Below are 22,605 nucleotides of genomic sequence, written 5' to 3' on the forward strand. Positions count from 1 at the left end.
AGAGATTTTGATTAATTTTAGAGGGTTTTTTTGGTTATTTTTTTTGTCATTTACTTTCTGATACTTTTTCTGCTGGTAGGTATAAATTCAGGACAGGATTGTAAAGCTATGTGAGTCCCCCTCAATTTGAAAAAAATGTATGTTTTAGTATCCCCAGTCTCTTCCCTAAGTAACTTCTTGGGGAAAGGACCGGCACCAGGACTTGAGCAGAGTTCTGAAGGATAGGTGGGATTTAGAAAGCCAAGGCAGAAAGATGAACATTTGGGAGAAAGAGTCAACAAAGTTCAAAGTAAGACATTCTCCCAGCCTCCATATCATGGATTTCTCTGTCTTACTCTGACCTTTGTTGGATCTACCCCTCCAGATTTTGATTTCATACATTATTTTGAAGTTATATGAAGGAGAATATTGGGAGAGCTCTGCTGAGTGACTCCTCTACTCCCCCATTGTAGTTCCTCCTCTCAAGAAGTCTCTATGCATTTTATGAGATACAGATTGGCCTACCCTTTTGTCTCTAGGATCAAATCTGACCTCTTTGTGACATTCAAGGCCTCTTTCCACTGTCATGACACTAACAAGTAAATCTTATCTTCTTGGATTCCCCAACATGGAAAGTCTTCTCTAATAGGGCTGCTTTCCATACTGTCTCTACTTGTCTCAGTATCTTTACTCATGCTATTTCTTCTCACCAGAAGATCCCCACTTAAATTCTAATGCATCTTTCATCCTTGCCTTTCTAAATCCTACCTATTCTTTAGAGCTTGTCAAATTCTACCCTTTCCAGTTGTTCCAGATGCTAATGAGCTATCCTCTCTCTGAACTCTCATATCACTTGTAATTTGTGCAAAATAATATTGCCTTTTATCACATATGCATATGTGTATCTAAGATATATATGCATATGTACAGTACAATGGAGTAGGCTGATGTTATGCCTACTGCTCCATTTTGGCAAAATTCCTTGTACTACAGAGCACTAATGAATGAAATGGCATTTTTTCCACCTTTATTTAGCCTCTAATGTTTATCCTTTGCAGAGGTTACAGATCATTGACTAACCTGGCTCCTGATTAGTTATGAGGGCAGATTTCCAGCTATGGATTAATTTTCAGATAGTAGCCTATTGAGTTCAGCCTGTCCTTGGGAGGCAGTGGTACTTGCTGCTAATTAATGAAGAACTGTAGCTAGAAGAATTCAGAGTAAAATAGTGAAATGACAGACATGCAACAATTCCATAAATGTTCTGTGTCATAATACAGACTTATATCATAAACATCCATGCTTTAATTAATCGCTGCCTGCCCCAAAGCTCTTCACAGAAGAATCTAATGTCACCAAAAAGTGAATTGAACAGATACTTTCTAAGGACAGTTATAAATTCTTATTTTTTTTCCTCCCTTAGTCAGTTATTAAGTGTTTATTAAGCATTTACTAAGAGTAAGGCAATGATTGAAGCCCTAAGGATACAAATCAAGGCAAAACATTCCCTTCCTTCAAGGGATACACATTCTAAAGGGGAAGCCCACATAGAAATAACTAAGTACATGTACGGTGGTTGGAAATTAATCTGAAAGCAAAGTACTGAGCAAATGGGGGGTGGACAAAAAAAGATACCTGTGAAGGTGGGTTTTTAGTTGAGTCTTGAAGGAATCCAGGAAAAATAAGAGATGGAAGCAATGGGAGAATGAAGAACAGTTATTGCAAAGGTATGTAGATGAGAGATGGAGTATCCCACTGAGGAACTGAAAGTAGGTCCATGTAGTTGAATCATAGAGTTCGTTGAGGGAGTAAAATTCAAAAGAAGACTGAAAATTTGGAAAGGGGTTAGGTTGCAAAGGGCTTTAAATACCAAATATGATTTGTTATTGTTTTAGTAAGCTTTACATGAATATAACCTAAATATAAGGGCCTCTATGACTAATTGACAATTAATGCTAGGAAATGACATTTGGCAAAAAGATCAGTGAAGTGACTCTTAAGAATGGAACGGTAATAAGCCACTTTGATTAGGTTTACTTATAAAATTTGAATACTAATCATAGCCTTCTCTTTCTTGAACTCTTGCTTAGTTGTTGAGTCCATATTGGGTTCTCCCTTCCCTGAACACCAATAAAACTTGTTCTCTATAATGCAGTTTATTACTGACTTATAGACTGTGTGATATTATTTTCTCATTGTTTCATGTACATTCATTTTTTCTCGGCATTTAGATAGTAATTTCTTCAAGGTGGGACCATAGCTCCTATTTATTCTGTCTCATATTTCCCATCATAATTCTGCAATATGGAAAACATCAAATAAATGTTTGATCAATCTGTTCTTTCCAAATTCCAGATTGTCAACAGCATCATACACTATCTACCTTTCAGATGTCAAGTTGCTGTAGGTGATAATGAAGACACCAGAAATGGCTAGGGCTCCCAAGCTGAATGGAATATTCGAATACCTTGTGGGCAAGGGCAATTTTCAATTTTCCTTATTATACTCAGCATCCTATTGTTCATTTGGTACTAAACCCTGAATTGTGGGCTCATAGACAGAAAGATGGTGGGGACTTCAACGGCCATTTGATCCAGTCCCCTAATTTTGCAGGCGAGGAAACTGAAGCAGAGGGAGGTTGTGTCTTGTCTAAGGTAACACACGTAGTAAATGTCAAAGGTGGGATTTGAACCCAGGTTCTATGATTCCAGAGAATTCCACTACCCCATGCTGTCTCTAAGTGATGAATCTTGGACTTTACTTCCAATTGACTTGACTACAGTCTTTTTAAAAACATATTTTTATTTATTTCATTAAATATTCTACTACATTTTTTCATGTAAAATTTTAAAAAATGCATGAAAAATTTTTGAGTTCCAATTTCTCTCTTTCCCTCCATCTCTCCCTGTCTCATTTAGAAGGCAAGCAATTTAATATTGGTCATGCTTGTGAGGTCATGCAAAACATATTTCCATATTATGAGTTGGTTGCCCTCTTGATTTTAATGTTGCTTCTTCTTTGGCCACCACCACTAACTCATACATTCTGTGCATGTCAGCCCCAACTACTGTCCTTCATTTCTGCTTTAGACGTTAACATCTGAGCTTTTCATTTCCAAAGCCTATTTGCCTGGGATCCACTCCAACATCCTCACTTAGCGTGTTCTTCAAACAAAAGTTTTGTTCAGCTCTATGGAGTCTGTGTAGCTGTAACACCTGTCAAATATCCACCACTGCCTAACCTATTGGTAGAGCCAGATGGAAAACCACAGGTGTGTTCTCTTGCTTGCAGAGTGTAACTATAGGTGGGTATGATGTAAGCAAAGTAAAAATCCATAATCATAGGAATCACCTCTGTACAAGATCCTCTTAGGTAGCTATGTTGTATAGTGGAGATAATGCTGAACTTAAAACCAGGAAGATCTGAATTTGGATACTATCTCAGATACTTAAGAGCTGTGTTAACCTAGTTAAGTCTTTTAATTTCCCACAGTCTCATGAAAATGGGAAAAAATAATAGCATCTAGCCATGAGGATTGCTTTGAGGATTGAATGAAATGATAAATGTCAAGTGCTTTGAAAATCTTAAAATGTTATATAAATGTTAACTCTATAGTTTAGGCTGTATGGATGAGAAAACCTTATTTTATTGAGGAGGAAATGAGTGCCAAAGATGTTAAGTGGCTTCTATACGGTTACATTTCTAAATGGGGGCAGAGCTGGGAATAGAAGCTTGGGTTCCTGAAGTCATTGTCAAATTTCTTGGCTTACCTTGCCAAATGAAGGAATTTTTGTACTATAACTAAACTTTTTGTCACAAAAAGAAAAGTAAAAATACCTTTAATTTGAATTTCAAACTCCAGTCATCCTCTTCTATCAAAAAGTGGATTTAACCATGTCTAAACTGAAAATAGTAGATGTGACATTAATAAGGAATGTTAAGTAGAAATGTATTTTTGGAAAGGAACTATCCATAGCTAATTGAAATTACATGAATTCCAAAAGATATTCAGACCACTAATTAGAAAAATAATTAAATGACTGCACATTATTCAGATTAATGAATTTCGGTGTTATAACCAGAAAATGTATACTACAGTGCAGTAGCTTAAGATGATTAAAAATTACTTAGTTCTTATATAATATTCCACACATTTAGGATGTTTTATTTCCATCAATGTTTCTAATCTTTTTTTCTAAAACTACTTTGCACAAAATGATGAGTTCTAAGAAATAAGTGAGTAGTGATGGCATTTCATATTTATGTGATATTTACACATTATATTTAATGGGCAACCTGTGGGTGCTTGGAAGTCTACTAAGGACTTTGATAGAAGGCAAGAGAAGGGAATAAGCATTTATATTGTGCTTACCATGTACCAGATCCTGTACTAAGTGCTTTTTATAAATGTTATATCATGTAATCCTTACATCTCTGCAAGGTAGGTGCTATCATTATCCTAATTTTACAATAAGGAAACTGAGGCAAAGGTTTACATGACTTGCCCAGTGTCACATAGCTAGTAAGTATCTGAAGCTGGATTTGAACTCATAACTCAGCTATTCCTGATTCCAGGCCCAATGCTCTATCATCTGTGCTGCCTGCTTCTTCATTAGAGAAAATTTGGAAGTTTATCTAACAATGTTGGGACCAGGGACAGAGACCACTGGAACATCAACCCCTGGGAAAGAGACAGGGTCTAGGACAGGGACACTATTGAGATCCTAAGACACTGGAAAATTGCTGCTTGGAAAGCCTCTGGGAAAGATGGCATAGTCACAGAGAAACTCAACTTGAGTATGACTGGTTGAGGAGAGAAATGTTATCTAGTAGTGTAATTTGCTTCTGCTCAAGCTTGGGCTGTATTTTCTTCAGGTTCATTGAGGATGTTGCACTGAGTCTGAGGGCATGTTATTCATGATTGCATGAGAGGACACTGAACGAGTGGAGAAGAGCTTACTTCAGTTGGTTGGAAGCACTTGACAGATGACCTCAAAAGAGACAAGGAGAGGTGAGAGGACATTGCACATTGTAATAGGGGAGATAGAAGAGAGAGAGGGAGAGGGAGGCAGGAAGGGAGGGACAGAGAGAGAGAGAGAGAGAGAGAGAGAGAGAGAGAGAGAGAGAGAGAGAGAGAGAGAGAGAGAGAGAGAGACAGAGAGAGAGAGAGAGACAGAGAGACAGAGAGACAGAGAGAGAGAGACAGAGAGAGACAGAGACAGAGAGAGACAGAGACAGAGACAGAGAGAGACAGAGAGAGATAGAGAGAGAGAGACAGAGGCACAGACAGACAGATTCAGAGAAACAGACAGGGACATATAGACAGATACAAGGTGGGGGTGCAGAGCAAGATGTTGTCCTTTGAATGGCAAACTGAAGCCCTGGAGTCACAGACATGTAAGGGAAACTAGTCTCCTTAGCATCCTTTGACTATCAGAGTCTGTGGCCCTAGAAATCACTGAAAGCGGACTTTTCTTGGTGAGATCATTCCGTTACTCCTGGTTAAACCAGATCTTTTCTTCCCAAATGAAGAGCTCATTTACTCTTGTGCATTCTTTGATATATTATAATCTCTCTAAATTCCATGATTACTGTTTGCTGTTTTCTTCCATAAAGAGGTTTGCTAGCTGTTCTTGATGGATTTTTGTGTAACCTCCCTTTGTTGGACAGGGGCTAAGTCCATGAGTTTAAACGAAGGATAACCTTCCCTTAGCCTATGGGTACTTAACCCGACATTTGTGAAATATACATATTTTTGAGTGTCTGCCTGCCTCAAATGTCTCCCCACTCCAATCCATTTCTCATTTAATCACTAAAATTATTTTTCCTACAGTGCAGGTTCAACCATGTCATTCCTCCAATTTCCTCCAACAAACTCCAGTGTCTCTGTATCACTTGCAGGGTTAAATACAAAATCTTAGTAGTCAGAACCATTCATAGACTACCCCCTCCTGTTTTTCCAGTTTTCTTTCACCTTGCTTTCTACCACTTAACTCTGATCCAGTGACATTGCCTCCTTGCTATATCACAAGCAAGACTGTATCTTGGCTCTGAGAGATTTCTTTGGTTGTCCCCATTCCTGGAACTTTCTTCCTCCTCAACTCCACCTACTGACTCCCCTGGCTTTTTTTAAATGCCAACCAAAACCTCATCTTCTATAGGAAACTATTTTTTAATCCCTCCAAATTCTTCTATTATCTTCCCTCTGTTAATTATTTACTATTTATCCTGTATATAGCTTGTTTTGTATATGTTTATTTGCATGTTGTCTCTCTCATTAGACTGTAAACTCCTTGAATGCAGGGATTCTCTTTTGTCTCTTTTTGTATCCCCAGCACTTAGCATGGTGCCTGGCACATGATAGGTGCTTGATAAATATTTATTAATTGATTTTTCTTTACATTTTGATAACTGCATTTCAATATACAATTACTTTCCTTTATGATTTTATGTATTTTATTTTGTTAATTGAAAAGCATTATTCTGCCATAGACTTTACCAGGGATTCTATGACACACAGACACAGATACACTCATTAAATACCCCTAGAGTAGGGCTATTTGAAGGAAAGCATATAGATATTCTTGCCAAATATTGAACATAGAGAGTGAAGGAGGAGCTTTGGCAATCCTAGACCCTGACTGCCTTCCCATCACTGAGGTTGTAGGAGGTCATGAATGATTCTCTTTTCTCTGTAAAACTGGGGCAAATCTAATACCACCTAAAGCTGCTTTTTAAAAATAATTATTATTCACACAGATCTACTTATCTGTATTTCATAATAGCCTATTTTAAATATTTTATTCCCTTCTAGGGGCAGCTAGGTGGTACAATGGATAAAGTGCAAGACCTGGAGTCAGGAAGATTTCTCTTCCTGCGTTCAAATCTGGCTTCAGGCACTTGTTAGTTGTAGGACCTTGGACAAGTCACTTATCCATATTTGCCTCAATTCCTCATCTGGAAAATGAGTTGGAGAAGGAAATGGTGAACCACTCCAGTGTCTCTGTCAAGAAAACCAAAATGGGATCATGGAGAATCAGATATGGCTGAAAAATGACTCTAGGTGTTGAGAATTTGTTTCTACCTGTTGAAGTGCTATCAGAATCCTCTAAATGTGAGTGCACTGTAGTAAAACTATCCCCACCACTGTCTAGCTACAGTTCTATATTTGGGCCATGCAACAGGGAACTAATTCTTTTAAAACTTAGTTTAATAATAGATATAATCGCCATGTAAAGAACATTGGAATAGGAGTCATAATACCTGGGTTTAAAACTCTGCCTCTCACGCTTACTATTTTTATTACTTTGGGCAAATCAGTTAGGTTTGCTGGGTGTTATCTAAACTAATGAGGGCGTTAGATGAAATGATCTCTGTTGTCCTTTCTAGCTCTAGATCTTTGATCCCCTGGCCTTATTTGTTGTTGTTCAGTCAAGTCCAACTCTTTTGACCCCATTTGGAGTTGTTTTTTGGCAAAGATACTACACTAATTTATATTTCCTTCTCCAGCTCATTTTACAGATGAAGAAATTGAGGCAAATAGGGTTAAGTGACTCATCCAGGGTCACACAGCTAGTAAGTATCTGAGACCAGATTTGAACTCAAGAAGGTGACTCTTTCTGACTCCAGGTACATCTTTCTATCTACTGCACCACCTAGCTTCCCAGCCTGATGTTATTTATAGGGTTCAACTCTCATCGCCATGACTTTCCTTTTCTATGACTTTTTTTATGACATGTGACCTTGGGTAAGCCAAGGCTGGGATGAAACTCTAGGGTGGGGATGAACCACAGAGGTTCAGGAAGTCATGAAAGTTAAATCAATCTAAGAACTGAGCTACTTACCTACTTCTTTCAACATAATATCATTTGATAGTGGGTGTGCAAGGGTTAGCCACATCTCCTTCTGCCTCTGAAAGGGCCAGAGATATCTGAGCCTGAGACTCAGACAGAGTGTAGAGGAGAAGATTTCATTTGAAAAGAAGTACAAATTGACTTTGCTTTCCTTTATGGAATCCTCACCTCACACAGGCCTGTGTAGGTGTCTATCTGGTTGTTATCCTTATAGCTGGTGTATGACTGGAGGCAATATCGAATGGGGTTTTATAGGATTATAGTGAGTTGTTTGGCTCTAACTCCTGATCAAAAATCTCTGCTGTTCTGAGCACTGATGTGCACTAAAGGATCTCACTCAACTGCTCTTCAAATTTCTCATCCCAAACGACTGATATATATAAAAACCCCCAAAACAAATGACATCAATAAAATGACAAATCAAAACAGATTTCTCATCCCGCATTGTCAGGAACTCTCCTTTGCGTTCATCATGTTCTGCTTGGCCTCTTTTTTTTGTTTCTGAATCTCCCCCAACATGCAGAAGAGTGCTGAAAAATGTTGAATTGAATGGTTGGATAACATCCATCTCCAAAAAAGACGCCAATAATACTAAATATCCCATGCCCCTTTAACCATGAAGGGAGAGTAAGCTAGAGTAGAAAATTTGTTCAATTTGGAGTTGTGCTACATGACCTTAAATCTTAGTTCTATTAATTACTATTACCTGCATGACCTTGGACACCTATGTTACTTAATTTCCCTGGGCCTTGCTTTCTTATCTGCTGGACTGCATATATCCTCTAAGGCTCCTTTCAGTTCTAAATTAATGGTCTATGAACGGTTTGGTCATTCTTTCTTGTCATTATGATCTCCATCAGTTGCTGACAACATCACTGAAATTCATGATTATTGAGTGCCAGAAGGTGGCTCACCCTATACTAGATACTTAGTCTATACTATGACTGCTCCTGGAAAGTTAATTCCAAAGATAGAACACTGAATAGAGAGCTGATTTGAAGCCAGGAAAACTTTAGTTCAGGTTCCATTTTTGATACATATTTGCTATGTGACCCCAGGCAAATCACTTAACCTCTCTGTTCTAGGCAGTTCTCTGAGATTATCAACAACAACAATAATAAATAAGTAAACAATAATAAAACAACCATTTATGTGCAAAGAGATCTCATTTGATCCTCACAACAATGCTGGGAGGTAGGTGCTCTTATTATCCCCATTTTACAATGAGGAAACTAAGCAAGCAGCATTACAGTGACTTACTCAGGGTCACACAGCTAATAAGTGTCTGAGGTTACATTGAACTTAGGTCTTCCTGATTCCAGGTTTGGCACTCTATCTACTGTACTACCTAACTACCCAGTTGCAAAAGAGGTACCGACTTAGATTAGTAGGAGTTTTCTCATCCAGGAATTTCTTATAGTGGTGAAATCAAACATTTAGTCTCCATTTTATTTGGGCTTTACCATACCACCATGATTTAACTGGCGCAAATGCCCATCTCCTTTTGTACTTCTACATTACCTGGATACTTTCTGCTATCTGTTGCATACAAGTCATTGCTGTTAATACTCTACAACCTACTTACACCCACCATTTTTCTTTCCATTACCCTTTGGGTAATCCACAATTTTCATACCTAGAAAGGCACAGTATTCCATATGTATTAAATATTGGTGCTAAAATATGGATTCTTTTGTCAATAGGGTTTTTAGTAAGTTGAAAAGGATTTATTAAGCTCTTCCTATGTGCCAGGCAATGTCCTGAATGCTAAGAATACAAAGGAGTCTCTGGCCTCCAGGAGTGTGTATTTTATTAGAGTAACTTTTAGATTGTAGAAAGTGTCATGCAATGTCTCAACTGCAATCCAGGCTGCTCATTTTGGCTCTGTGCAATCTGAGTCCAGCTCATTGACCATCTGTCAAGTATGTCCAAGTGATATTTACCAATGAGCAGAATCGATGGCCTACCTTTGACCCAGGGTCCTATTGCTAGAAAAATGGCATAGTGGGATAAAAAATAGCCATCCTAGGTCCAGATCCAATACTTTTTCCACTAACCACATGAAAATAGTCTGGCCTCAAAGCATACAGTGATCTCCAGTGCTATAGGAAAGCACCCAGAAACTGTCAAAAGAGAGAACAGAAACATCTTGTTTGAAGGCTGGGGGTTCCTAAATAACCTCTGAAAGAAGAGGATGAATTACTTTAGAGTTGATGGAAAAAGTGGCTCCTCAATGGGAATCTATAAGAGAGCTGTGTGCCTTGTTAAAAAACAAGAAACAGGTTTTAATTGAAGGCACTGTGCTTTGCTTGATTGTTGAGATTGCTTTCTCTTGTTTGGATGTTTGGCAACCTTTCATGTACATGGCATACATTTTCAGTGTATTTTTCTTCTCACTTAACTATGATGACCTGAAAAGTGGTCAAGTGGTGGACCACAAAAGCAGTCCAATCAGGTATCACCTGACTGCAGCATCAGGAAGGCAAGAAACCCTTATCAAGGTTTCCTAGACGACAACATTCTGAGCAGTATACAAACATGAATGGAATTTGATTTAAAAATATATATTATGTCTCTTTTATGTATAGAGGACTATGCTAGGCACTGAGAAAGAGGAAAAGAAATACAGAGATAAACACCACAGTGCTTTTTGCCCAATTGACGATCAGTGTCACCTTCTTACATTTTTATTCTTTGACACTTCAGTCAATGGTCGTCCATTTGAGTCCCCCTGCTCCTAAGGCAGTTTCCTGCTTCTTTATGCCTTCTTAACTTCATGCTCTTCCTTTCTTAATTTTCTCCAGGATCCTTCACAAAGGGTTTACCTTTATTGAGTTAGGCAGAACATAAGCCCAAGTATTTAGACTCACATCTTTATTTGACACCATGATGCAGCAGAAGTCTCTTTTTCCTAGAAACAGTCTAATGCCCTGGCATTGTGGACCAGCTTTATAGGATTTCTGTGAATCTGCCATGGATTGCATCATTGAATTCCATTCTGTATCCTAGATATTCAAATACTTACTGGCTGTGTGGTCCTGAGTAAATCACTTAACTTTACTGAGCCTCTGTTTCCTCATCTGTTATATGAATAGGATTGAACTTGAGAGCCTCTAAAGTCCCTTCTAAGGGCTCTTTGGAAGATCTGGGTGCAGGCTGACTCATGGCAAAGTTCTTAAGTAAAAGAAATTTGACCACAGAAACCACAAATTTGTAAAATATATATGCCTGTCAATCTAGGATCTTACATATTGTAAACACTTAGAGGTTTTAGGGGGTGTTTTTTTCCTTTTGAACTAGAATTATGATTTTATTGATATGGGAAATTCCCAGTAAGGAAATTCCCTTTACCAAAGCAGATTGACACATATGCTGAAACTTGTAGTCTTAGAAAATTTGTGGGGATGATGACTTAATCAGAGTTACACATGTAAAATGTATCCGATGAGGGTCTTGAATTAAAGTCCTCCTGATGCAGGGTTTCTCCACTATGCCATGCTTTCAGTTCAATAACAACCATGCTGAATAGAAATATAGATGACAAGGTGAAAGCTGAACAGGATGAGAGTATGCAGTACAGTCAGCCTGTGCGAAGCTCAGCCCTGAAGGATGACTGGGAGGTAGAGAGGAGGAGAACAGTGGGGTAGGTTTTTCAACCAGGGGCAGCAGATATGGATAAATGTGGAAGATTTGTATTTCAAATTTGTATTTCATAAGGAATGTTCTGAAAGGGATAATGGTGGTGATGATCATGGTAATGAAGAAAACAAACTTGTTTTATTCTTTATCAACATAAAGTGGCATAACATGCTAAATAATGAGCTGGACTTGCACTTGGAAAGACCTGGGTTCAAATACTGCTCAGGTTTTTTAGTTAAATGACCCCAGGCAAGGCAATTAACTAACCCCTTGTGGTCTCATCTCTTTTCTGTAAAATGAGCAGATTGAATTAGATGGACTCTATGATAGTCTTCTAGCAATAATCTGTAATTCTAAGATCTATTGACAAAAATTTATTATCATCAGAAAATAAACATGAAAAGGAAATACCATTTTCACTAATGATAATAAGACTAGTCAAAGTTTTAACGCTAAATTTAAGCAATTTAGGTATCTGAAATGCTGATGGATACTTGAAATGACTCAAATGAAAGTTGAGAAAGAAACACAAGTTAGTTCAGAGGCAGAAAAACCCATTTCTACAAAGATAAGGAAAAGATATTAGTGTTTTCTTATATACAGGCATCAGACTCTATTTAATTTTTATGGCCAGATAAAGTTTCTGACCTTACAGCCAGCTCCAAAGACAGATAAGTGACCAGATTAAATGTTCCAACCAAATTTAATTAAAGCTATAACCAACATCACTTTTGTGTTATCTAGATTAGCTTCTAGCTAGTTATAATCTATGTAATGATCATGGAAGGAAGGTTTCATTGGGAGGAAAAGAGCTGGTTTGCAGCTATTTCCTCTCATATGTCAACGTCTATAGGACCCCTTTAGGAGTTAATGACATGTTCCTATGCCTGTAGATAGATTAAACCATAGATTATTAATATTGGAAGGTGTTTCAAGGTCATCTAATTCAACCTTTTACCTGGTACAGGAATCTGAGCCCATGGGGGTGGAGGTGGGACAAAAGCAAGTGCAGCTGATTCAGTTGGGAGCATGGATGATGTGCTCCATTACTCTACTAATTTGTTCAGAACAAAAGGGATCAAGTAGCCACCATGGAAAGCTCAAAATTGCAGGATACAGGTTAGGTCACACAGATAATTTTTCCAGTATGTCCTTTATTTTGCCTCCTGATCTAGTCCTAACATCCCAGACTGAATCTCAGTTTGCTGCCACAGCTTTATTTTTGCTGTTTTTATCCATTTACTTCAGTTCTTTGGAGCTTTGACTTTTGAAAAAACTGCTACCAGCCTAGCTTGGTTTTGTTAACTGAGTTCCTAATCTAGACTCAGCGCTTTCTTTTTCTAGGCCGAGATTCAAATTCTTTCACCATAGTGATTGCCTAGAGAATTGGCCATGGTTGACAAACAACAGTAAGAATATCTTCTCCTGAATCCCTGACATTATCCAGCCCCTCTTTAACATCTCCAGCCATGGGTAGCTCACTACTCTGGGTGCCAGGTTTTTCTATCATTATTCAGCTTCATTGACTAGATAGTTCTCCCTCATATTGAGCCAAACTCTGCTCTTAATTGCCATCATTATAACCATTAGGATCATGAATAAGTTGTAATACCTTTTTCATTTGTTTGTTTTAATTTCACGTCTTGCATTTTACAGCAGGAGAAACAGAATGTTTCAACACTTTCTTCTAATATCATTTATCACAGGGAAGAGAACTGAAACTAATAAGCAATTAGACCAACAGTTAGATGCAACTGAAACATTTATTCATGACTTTGTTGAATTGTTATTAATAGAAACTTTAACACATATATCATTAAGTTATGCAAAGCATTTTACAAACATTATTTTATCTTCATTCTCACCACAATTCTGATAGGTGTCATTATTCCCATTTTACAGATGAGGGAAGTGAAGCTGAGAGGTTAAATAATTTACCCAGGGTCATATGACTAGTAAATATCAGGCAGGATTTAGCTCAGGTCTTCATGATTCTAGAGCCAACACTCTCTCTACTGTAATACCTGGTTTTTAAAGTAAAATTTATGATACTGGAAATGTAGGCAAGGCTTTTATTTTTACTCTCTAGAAAGAGAAAATAAGATAAAGGGAATAAGAACAAGAAAAGAATATTCTTGTCCTATCCAGCCTGAGACAGAGCCAACATATGGCAATTAAGTAAAACTGAAAAAAGAAAAGAGTGTTCTCTACTTGGAACAGGATTCAGGTTGGAGGACAAAGTCATCCAATGAAAAGCTAGACTGGCTTTTACAATCACATCTGTGATTCTAGTGTCAAAGACAACAAGGAATGACAGTTGTTCATGTTGGAATTCAAGGTTTAATGGGTACAGGGAACTTTTAGTTGGGAACTTCATATACAAAAGTAGAATAGTACCTTTCCAACATTTGCAAAGGTTTAGAGGCATTGAGATTGAGTGACTTGCCCAAGGTCACACTTGCAGTGTGGGTCAGAAGCTGGACTTAAACCCAAATCCTCTTTAACTAAGTCTCAACTTGAATTTAAGTCTGGACTTGAACTCAAGTCCTCTTTTTCTTCTACATCTTGCTGCTCCTTGAATATATTGGGAAGCCACAATTCAGACCATCCCAGAGCTTTGCCTATTTATGTCTTCATCTGATTCCCAAAGGATTCTAAAATTTTATTTGAGTGGCTTTTATTGGTTGTCTCTGTTAACATGGTCGTGAGATGAATTCACCCAAATTCCTTCTAATCAGGTGCTTTAGGGCTTAATTCTCTGCAATCTTCTGTTGTTTATCTTCATATACATGAAAGAGATTTTGGGCTAGAGACCTTGAAGGGTCTACTAATGACCTAGTTGGCATGAAATTCATCACTATAAATTTATAATGATTTTAAATTACTTTTCTCAGTGGTTAAATGTAAAGCATGCTTATTGTGGAGATTTATTCTCCTTGCTTTTTTTTTGTTTGTTTGTTTATTGTGGAATGATCCAGAATTCTTAGTTGTGGTTTTAGGTTTCTATCTGGTAAGAATTAGAGGAAGAGCAGTTTAGAGAAAACAGATTTCTATCCTGAGCCAGAAGGCCTGGCTTCAAATCTGAACTACGTTATTTACTAGCATTATCACCTTGAAAGAAATTCTTTATTTTCATGGGTGTCAAGATCCTCCCTTGCGAAATCAGGGCATATACTAGAAGAAGCAAATGAAACAAGGGGGAAATCTTGAATCAATGGTGAATCTATGATCAAATAAATGATCAAAATGTCAGTGAAGACACACATTCAGTAAACATTGAACTGACAAGTAGGAAGACTATTTTTTAAAATTAATTAATTTATTTAACTTATAACATTCATTTTAACAAAATTTTGGGTTCCAAATTTTCTCCCCTTCTGTCCCCTCCCCCCCCAAACACCAAGCATTCTAATTGCCCCTATGACCAATCTGCTCTCTCTTCTATCATCCCTCTCTGCCCTTGTCTCCATCTTCTCTTTTGTCCTGTAGGGCCAGATAACTTTCTATACCCCTTTACCTGTATTTCTTATTTCCTAGTGGCAAGAACATTACTCGACAGTTGTTCCTAACACTTTGAGTTCCAACTTCTTTTCCTCCCTCCCTCCTCACCCCTTCCCTTTGGAGGGCAAGCAATTCAATATAGGCCAAATCTGTGTAGTTTTGCAAATGACTTCCATAATAGTTGTGTTGTATAAGACTAGCTATATTTCCCTCCATCCTATCCTGTCCCCCATTACTTCTATTCTCTTTTGATCCTGTCCCTCCCCATGAGTGTTGACCTCAAATTGCTCCCTCCTCCCCATGTCCTCCCTTCCATCATCCCCCCCCACCCTGCTTATCCCCTTATCCCCCACTTTCCTGTATTGTAAGATAGGTTTTCATACCAAAATGAGTGTGCATTTTATTCTTTCCTTCAGTGGAATGTGATGAGAGTAAGCTTCATGTTTTTCTCTCACCTCCTCTTTTTCTCCCTCCACTAATAAGTCTTTTGCTTGCCTCTTTTATGAGAGATAATTTGCTCCATTCCATTTCTCCCTTTCTCCTCCCAATATATTTCTCTCTCACTGCTTGATTTCATTTTTTTAAGATATGAGCCCATCCTCTTCAATTCACTCTGTGCACTCTGTCTCTATGTGTGTGTGCGTGTGTGCATGTGTGTGTGTGTAATCCCACCCAGTACCCAGATACTGAAAAGTTCAAGAGTTACAAATATTGTCTTTCCATGTAGGAATGTAAACAGTTCAACTTTAGTAAGTCCCTTATGACTTCTCTTTGCTGTTCACCTTTTCATGCTTCTCTTCATTCTTGTGTTTGAAAGTCAAATTTTCTTTTCAGCTCTGGTCTTTTCATCAAGAATGCTTGAAAGTCCTCTATTTCATTGAAAGGCCAATTTTTCCCCTGAAGTATTATACTCAGTTTTGCTGGGTAGGTGATTCTTGGTTTTAGTCCTAGTTCCTTTGACTTCTGGAATATTCTATTCCATGCCCTTTGATCCCTTAATGTAGAAGCTGCTAGATCTTGTGTTATCTGGATTGTATTTCCACAATACTTGAATTGTTTCTTTCTAGCTGCTTGCAATATTTTCTCCTTGCCCTGGGAACTCTGGAATTTGGCCACAATGTTCCTAGGAGTTTCTCTTTTTGGATCTCTTTCATGCGGTGTTCTGTGGATTCCTTGAATATTTATTTTGCCCTCTGGTTCTAGAATCTCAGGGCAGTTTTCCTTGATAATTTCATGAAAGATGATGTCTAGGCTCTTTTTTTTGATCCTGGCTTTCAGGTAGGGCCATAATTTTTAAATTGTCTCTCCTGGATCTATTTTCCAGGTCAGTTGTTTTTCCAATGAGATATTTCACATTATCTTCCATTTTTTGATTCTTTTGGTTTTGTTTTGTGATTTCTTGGTTTCTCATAAAGTCATTAGCCTCCATCTGTTCCATTCTAATTTTGAAAGAACTATTTTCTTCAGTGAGCTTTTGAATCTCCTTTTCCATCTGGCTAATTCTGCTTTTGAAAGCATTCTTCTCCACTTTGACTTTTTGAACCTCTTTTGCCAATTGAGTTAGCCTATTTTTCAAGGTGTTATTTTCTTCAGCATTTTTTTTTGGGTCTCCTTTAGCAGAGTGCTGACCTGCTGTTCATGCTTTACCTGCATGTCTATCATTTCTCTTCCCAGTTTTTCCTCCACCTCTCTAACTTGATTTTCAAAATCCATTTTGAGCTCTTCCATGGCCTGAGCCCATTGAGTGGGCTGGGATATAGAAGCCTTGACTTCTGTGTCTTTGCCTGATGGTAAGCATTGTTCTTCCTCATTAGAAAGGAAGGGAGGAAATGCCTGTTCCCCAACAAAGTCACCTTCTATAGTCTTATTTCTTTTCTCTTTTCTGGGCATTTTCCCAGCCAGTAACTTGACTTCTGAATATTCTCTTTACACCCACTTTGCCTCCAGATCCTCCCAGCCAGAGCTTGGGGTCTGAGATTCAAATGGTGCTTCCCAGCCTCAGGGCTTTTGGCAGGGGCAGGGCTGCTATTCAGTGTGAGATGAAGTTTAGGTGCTCAGGTCGGGGGAGGGCCACTTCACGGGCTCATTTCCCTCAGGGGGTTTATGCAGAGACCTTCAACAATGGATCCAGGGTCCTGTCAGCTTTGGGAGCCCCTGTCTGCTCCCACCTCCGCTGCCGCCTCCTGAGGGGGCCTGAGCTATGGGGGCACCCCACTCCCCTCTCGACTGGCCAAAGAGACCCTCTCACCGACCCCCATCACCTGTGGGTGGAGGGACCCACGTGGCCGCTGGAGATCTCGTGCCTGAGTGATCTGTTCCTCTCCGTGCCACAGCAGCGGCAGGGCTGTGCTTGGCTCCCAGTCGGCTGCGCCCAGTCCGCGGGGCAAAGGATCTTTTGCGAGAGGTTTGCAGGTCCCTCTGGAACAGAAATCTCCTTCACTCCAATGTTCTGTGGCCTCTGCTGCTGCAGAATTCGCAGTGAGTTGCTATTTACAGATGTTCTATGGGTTGTGGGTTTGGAGCTATGTGTATGTGCGTCTTTCTACTCTGCCATCTTGGCTCCGCCCCTGAAGTAGGAAGACTATTAAAGAAAGCTACATTGGCAAATTAGAGTGTGTCCAGAGAAGAGAAACCAGTCACTTAGCTTGGTGAAGGGAAGGCTTGGGGCAGGGTATATGGGGAGACCATGGTGGCAGCTTTTATGTGTTTGAAGGGATGTCAAAAAAGTTTAGAGCAGGAGTGGGGAACCTGCAGCTTCAAGGCCATGTATGGCCTCAAGGCCACAGGTTCCCCAACCCTGGTTTAGACTTTGGCTTTAACTCAGATGTCAGAACTAAGAGTTGTGTGTGGAAGTTAGAGGAAGGAGATTTTGGTTTAACATAAATGATATATTTCTGACTGTAGTTGTCTCAGAGTTAAATTGTCTTCCTGGTGAGGAAGCATATTCTCCCTTTATTAGATGTGTTCAGAAAGATGACAGATGACCTCTTGTCTGGTCCTTCTGCAGAGGAGATTTCTGATTGGGGGGTGAGTGGGGGATTAAAGGCATGATGATTGAGGGAGACCTAAAACTGTTCTTACTCACATCTCCCCTCTATGGTCCCTCTTCTCCATCATATTCATTCATAGATGCAATTCTGGTTACCTGTCTCTCCTTCTTTGAGCTTATAGTAGGTGGGACAGGCCACAGGTAGGGAGTAGAATAGAGCTGGTACCAGAGGATCTCTTGAGAATTTACTGATCCTGGCCAAATGGACACCAGTGCTTATCACATATCCTTGCTGTTGACAGGGCTGGAAACCACACTAGTTCTGCACCTTGTCCTAACAGTTTAAAGATTTAAGGCTGCCCACTGCAATTCATACCAATGAATGGGTTTATGTGATGTAAGCAGCACTGAATGACTGGAACTTTGCCTCACTGTGCCAACTTCCTGCACTCAGTTTGGGTTGGTAGGTGTCCATAGAAGGGGGAGATATTAGCTTCTCCAGAATCTGGTTAAAAAATGCAGTAGCGACTCAGAATAGGACCATTCCTTTTGGAGGTGAACCTCATTTATTAGAGATATCAGATGTTACCAGATGATCTGGGGATATTGATACAGAGTATGAAAAAGTTGTTATGGAGAAGCATTTTAGGGGTCCTGATCCTCCCATTATTACATTTCTAGTCCAGGACTGGTATTCATTTTCCTCTTTCCCATCAAGCCCCAGTGCTGTTTGGTGCCATCTTGTTTTCATAGGGGCAAAGCTTTAGTTGTCTCCCTCTATTTATGTCTTTGGTTGATCTAGATGACCTCGAGGATCCCTTCTACCTTTGACGTTTTATAGTTGTGTAATTTCATCCCTTCTAATTCCTTGCATAAAGAATTCTACACATCTGTAGGAGTTCAATAAATATTTGTTTAATTGAATTGATTGTGTTAGCAATAGCTCCTTTTTGGGTGTAAAGAGTTGTCATATAGCCTTGGAACTACTTCACCCACACATTGACTCCTCTTGTCAATGGTCAATGGGAGAAAGAAATCCTGATTGTAAAGAAATCAGGAGATGTTTGTCTAAGCCTGAAGCAGAGAGGGCGGGGGAAAGCAAAAACAAAACAAAACAAAACCCATACACATTCTTTTCCAAAGTGTCTATGTGGGTCTATCACTCCAATGTAGTATTCTCATGTCTGGTTAAATGGATAATTTGGGAAAGAAAAAAACAGCAATAATAACAAAACCCTACCAACTCTTAAGCACATTTAGATGGATATAATCTTACACTGTTATTAGGTTTGGGGTGGCAGCCAGCTCCCTTGAGCTTTCTTATCTTATTTGTTCAGCTGCATCTGACTGATAAGAAAAAGAAAGTGCATTTGGAATAATTGAGGAGCTTATATGGGTTTATGCAGTCAACTAAATTGTACTGTAGTCAATATGATCCTAAATGAGAAAAAGGAAAAAAAAAAGAACCCAATAAAAGTACATTTTCTTAGAGTAGGCCCTCAGTGGGACTTTTTATTCCTGGTAATAGCTTTCTTAGATTTCAGGATTTCCTGATGCCAATTCAATTATTAAATTCTGATACACCTCTAAAGAACCACCTATAGGTCAAAGGAACTAAACAGTTATAAAATAGCAGAAGTATTGGGCTTAGAGGAAGAAGACCTGGGTTTAAGTACAAGTTTATCTTCTTATTAGGCATGTAATATTGAGTGAGTCAGAGAATTTTGGAGTTGAAGGGACCTCACAGGCAGAGCTGTAACCAGTATAGAATGACTGGGCATTTCTTCACTGTGCCAACATACAACAGGGGTATGTTTCTTTTCTGTGGTGGTGGGTATGGCAATCCTTTATCTGCAATAGGCTACCATCCCCAATATCCCATCACTGTGGCACTTCACTCAATCATGTCGACCAACCAAACAAGTATTTATTAAGCACCTACTACATGCCAGGTCTTAGAAATAGAAATATTAAAAAAGAAAAATCTCTCTTCTTATAGAACTTATATTCTATCACTGGAGAGAACATGTATGTATTCAAACATCTTATATAGATATAGTATATGTTATAGATTTATATATAGTATATACATATACACATGCATCCATGTACATATATGTGGATATATGTATATGTGCATGTACATATACGTTTTATATATATATACATAAATGCAAGGTATATTTTTTGTGGGGGAAACCTTAGAATTCTCTTGGTGCCTGCTTTCCCCACCATTTGTTAGTTAAGCTCCCCTTTCTCTAAGGGTTGGCAGGTTGGGAATTATTACTCATGCCACAGAGATGGAGGCTTAAGTTTCTAGGGGATGGACTTCCCTCTTAGGTTTAACTTTCTAGGGGATGGACTTCCCTCTTTCTGGCATGACTACACTAGCATCACTATGTCTTATGTCTCTTTGAGATCAGGGTATATTTTAGTTTTGTCTTTGAAACTCTAAGGTCTAGTGTCTGGCTTGTCAACAAGTAGTTGAAATGCATTTTTTGAATAGAATTGAATATTTTGTGGGGATTTTTTGAGACAATTGGAGTTCAGTGACTTGCCCAGGTTCACACAGCTATTAAGCTTCTGAGATCAGATTTGAACTCAGGTTCTCCTGACTCCAGGACCCTGCTCTGTCCACATGGAGAATTATGGAAAGCTTCATAGAGGAGGTGGTATCTTGTGGTGGATGGCTGGTGTTCCCACATGGCTAGGTGAAGCAGTGAAGAAGAAAAACTTGGGTAGGTGGAAAAAGATAAGACAACTCCATCTATTCATCTGAGGGTCTGGGTATTTAAAGACAGAAACTGCAAGTCTATGTGACAATTTACTTGTTTCCCATCCTAGTAATTTGGCCAGTCTTATTGTCTTAAAGAATGGTAGCCTAGAGGGCATCCCTCTATTTTACAAATCCCTTGTATTCTGTAGTTCTCTTGTTTATCTCAGGGAGACAGCAACATCACGGGGGTGTGGAGAGCAATACCTAATGATAATGAGCGCAGTCTCAGAGAACAGGCATTCCCGAAGTTCTCGCCTGGACTCAACACCACACTCCATCCTAGCCCTCAGCAGTATCTGAGCTGAACCTGGAAGGAAGAAAAGAATTTTACAAGGTAAGACTGAGATGAGGAAGGAGTGCTTGAATAAATTTTGAGTATGATGGGGTACAGAGTGTGGGTGAAGTGTTAGCTGGGACAAAAGCATACCAATGTGCATTAAGATTGCACATTGAGTTCAATGTTGTTGTTGAGTTGTTTCAGTCATGTCTAACTCTTCAAGACCTCATTTAAAATTTTCTTGGCAAAGATACTGGAATGGTTTGTCATTTCCTTCTCATGCTTGTTGCTGTTGTGTTTTATTGTTGGGTTTGTCCTTCATTTTCAAAGAGGACCATGACATTAGGGAAATGATGACATGACTTGCAGCTGACTTTGATTTGAGTGAGGGAAGACTGTGCAAGATCACAGCCTTACTATCTCCTCCAAAGCCATCTGGGTCCAGTGGTTGGATATTCATCAGCACCACTGAAGATGGCCCAGGATTCAGTGGGAAACCCTGGCACATTTAGGCTAAGACCTTTTCAGGTACTCACTTAAAGTGAAGTAATACCCATTCAGTGAATAGGCCTCTTTAAGAAATGAGTTAAGGGGTAGCCCCTTCAATTAGAAAAAAAAAATCAAACTGGGAGGGGGAGGACCTCAGGGTTGCTGTTCCAAACAGAAAACAGCTCCCACTGATATTCACTCTAAGCCAGGAGGGCCCCAGATACAGCCATTAAATGGAGCTTGGGCAGGGACTTTTTGCTGTCCAATCTATGAGCTTTAGAGTGAATTGGGCTTAAAGTTTTGTGAAAGAAGATTGAAAGAATGAAAGAAAAAAGAAAAATAGGAAGGAAGGAAGAAAGCTTGTTTTACAGATGAAGGAACTGAGGCTAACAGGGTTAAGTGAGTTGCCCAGGTCACTCAGCTAGTAAGTGTCTGAGGTCAAATTTGAATTCAGGTCTTCCTGAATCCAGGCCCAGAGCTTTAACCTCTGAATCACCTAACTCCCTAGATTTAATTCAAGGGTCTGATTGTAATTCAGTTTGGCTGGAATGTAGAATGTGTAGTAACATGAAGTAAGAATGGAAGAGTAGGTTGGACCTAGATCATAAAGAGTTTTAGATGCTGGGTTAACATACATGAAACAATTGGAAAACAATACAACGGAGCATGTATCAGAGGGCTAATGCACATGATATCATCCATTTGTCTGAAATTCAAAATGCCCAGTAACTAATAGTGTGCTTTGCATGTGGAAAATATTTAAAATAGGTTTATTAATTTCCTTTTTATGTATCATACCATATTTGTTGCTTGTTCTTTGTTCTCAAAGAGGACCATGACATCAGGAAGGTGGCAGCATGACTTGCAAATGAATTGCATTTAAGTGAGTCAGGGCTGTGCAAAGTCATCAGTCTCACTTTCTCCTACAGAGTTACGTGGGGTCCAATGGTAAGATATAGATCAGAACGCCCGGAGATTTGCACAACTATTGATGAATTGTTTTAATTTCTCTTCACAATAACTTTTTTAGACGACTGTCATTTTTCTCTGAACTGAGGAACTTGGGTGAGGGAGGAAGAAGCTGTAAGTCAACCAAAACAGA

The sequence above is a fragment of the Notamacropus eugenii genome, chromosome 5, assembly GCF_028372415.1.
Source record: "Notamacropus eugenii isolate mMacEug1 chromosome 5, mMacEug1.pri_v2, whole genome shotgun sequence".
Lineage (NCBI taxonomy): Eukaryota > Metazoa > Chordata > Mammalia > Diprotodontia > Macropodidae > Notamacropus > Notamacropus eugenii.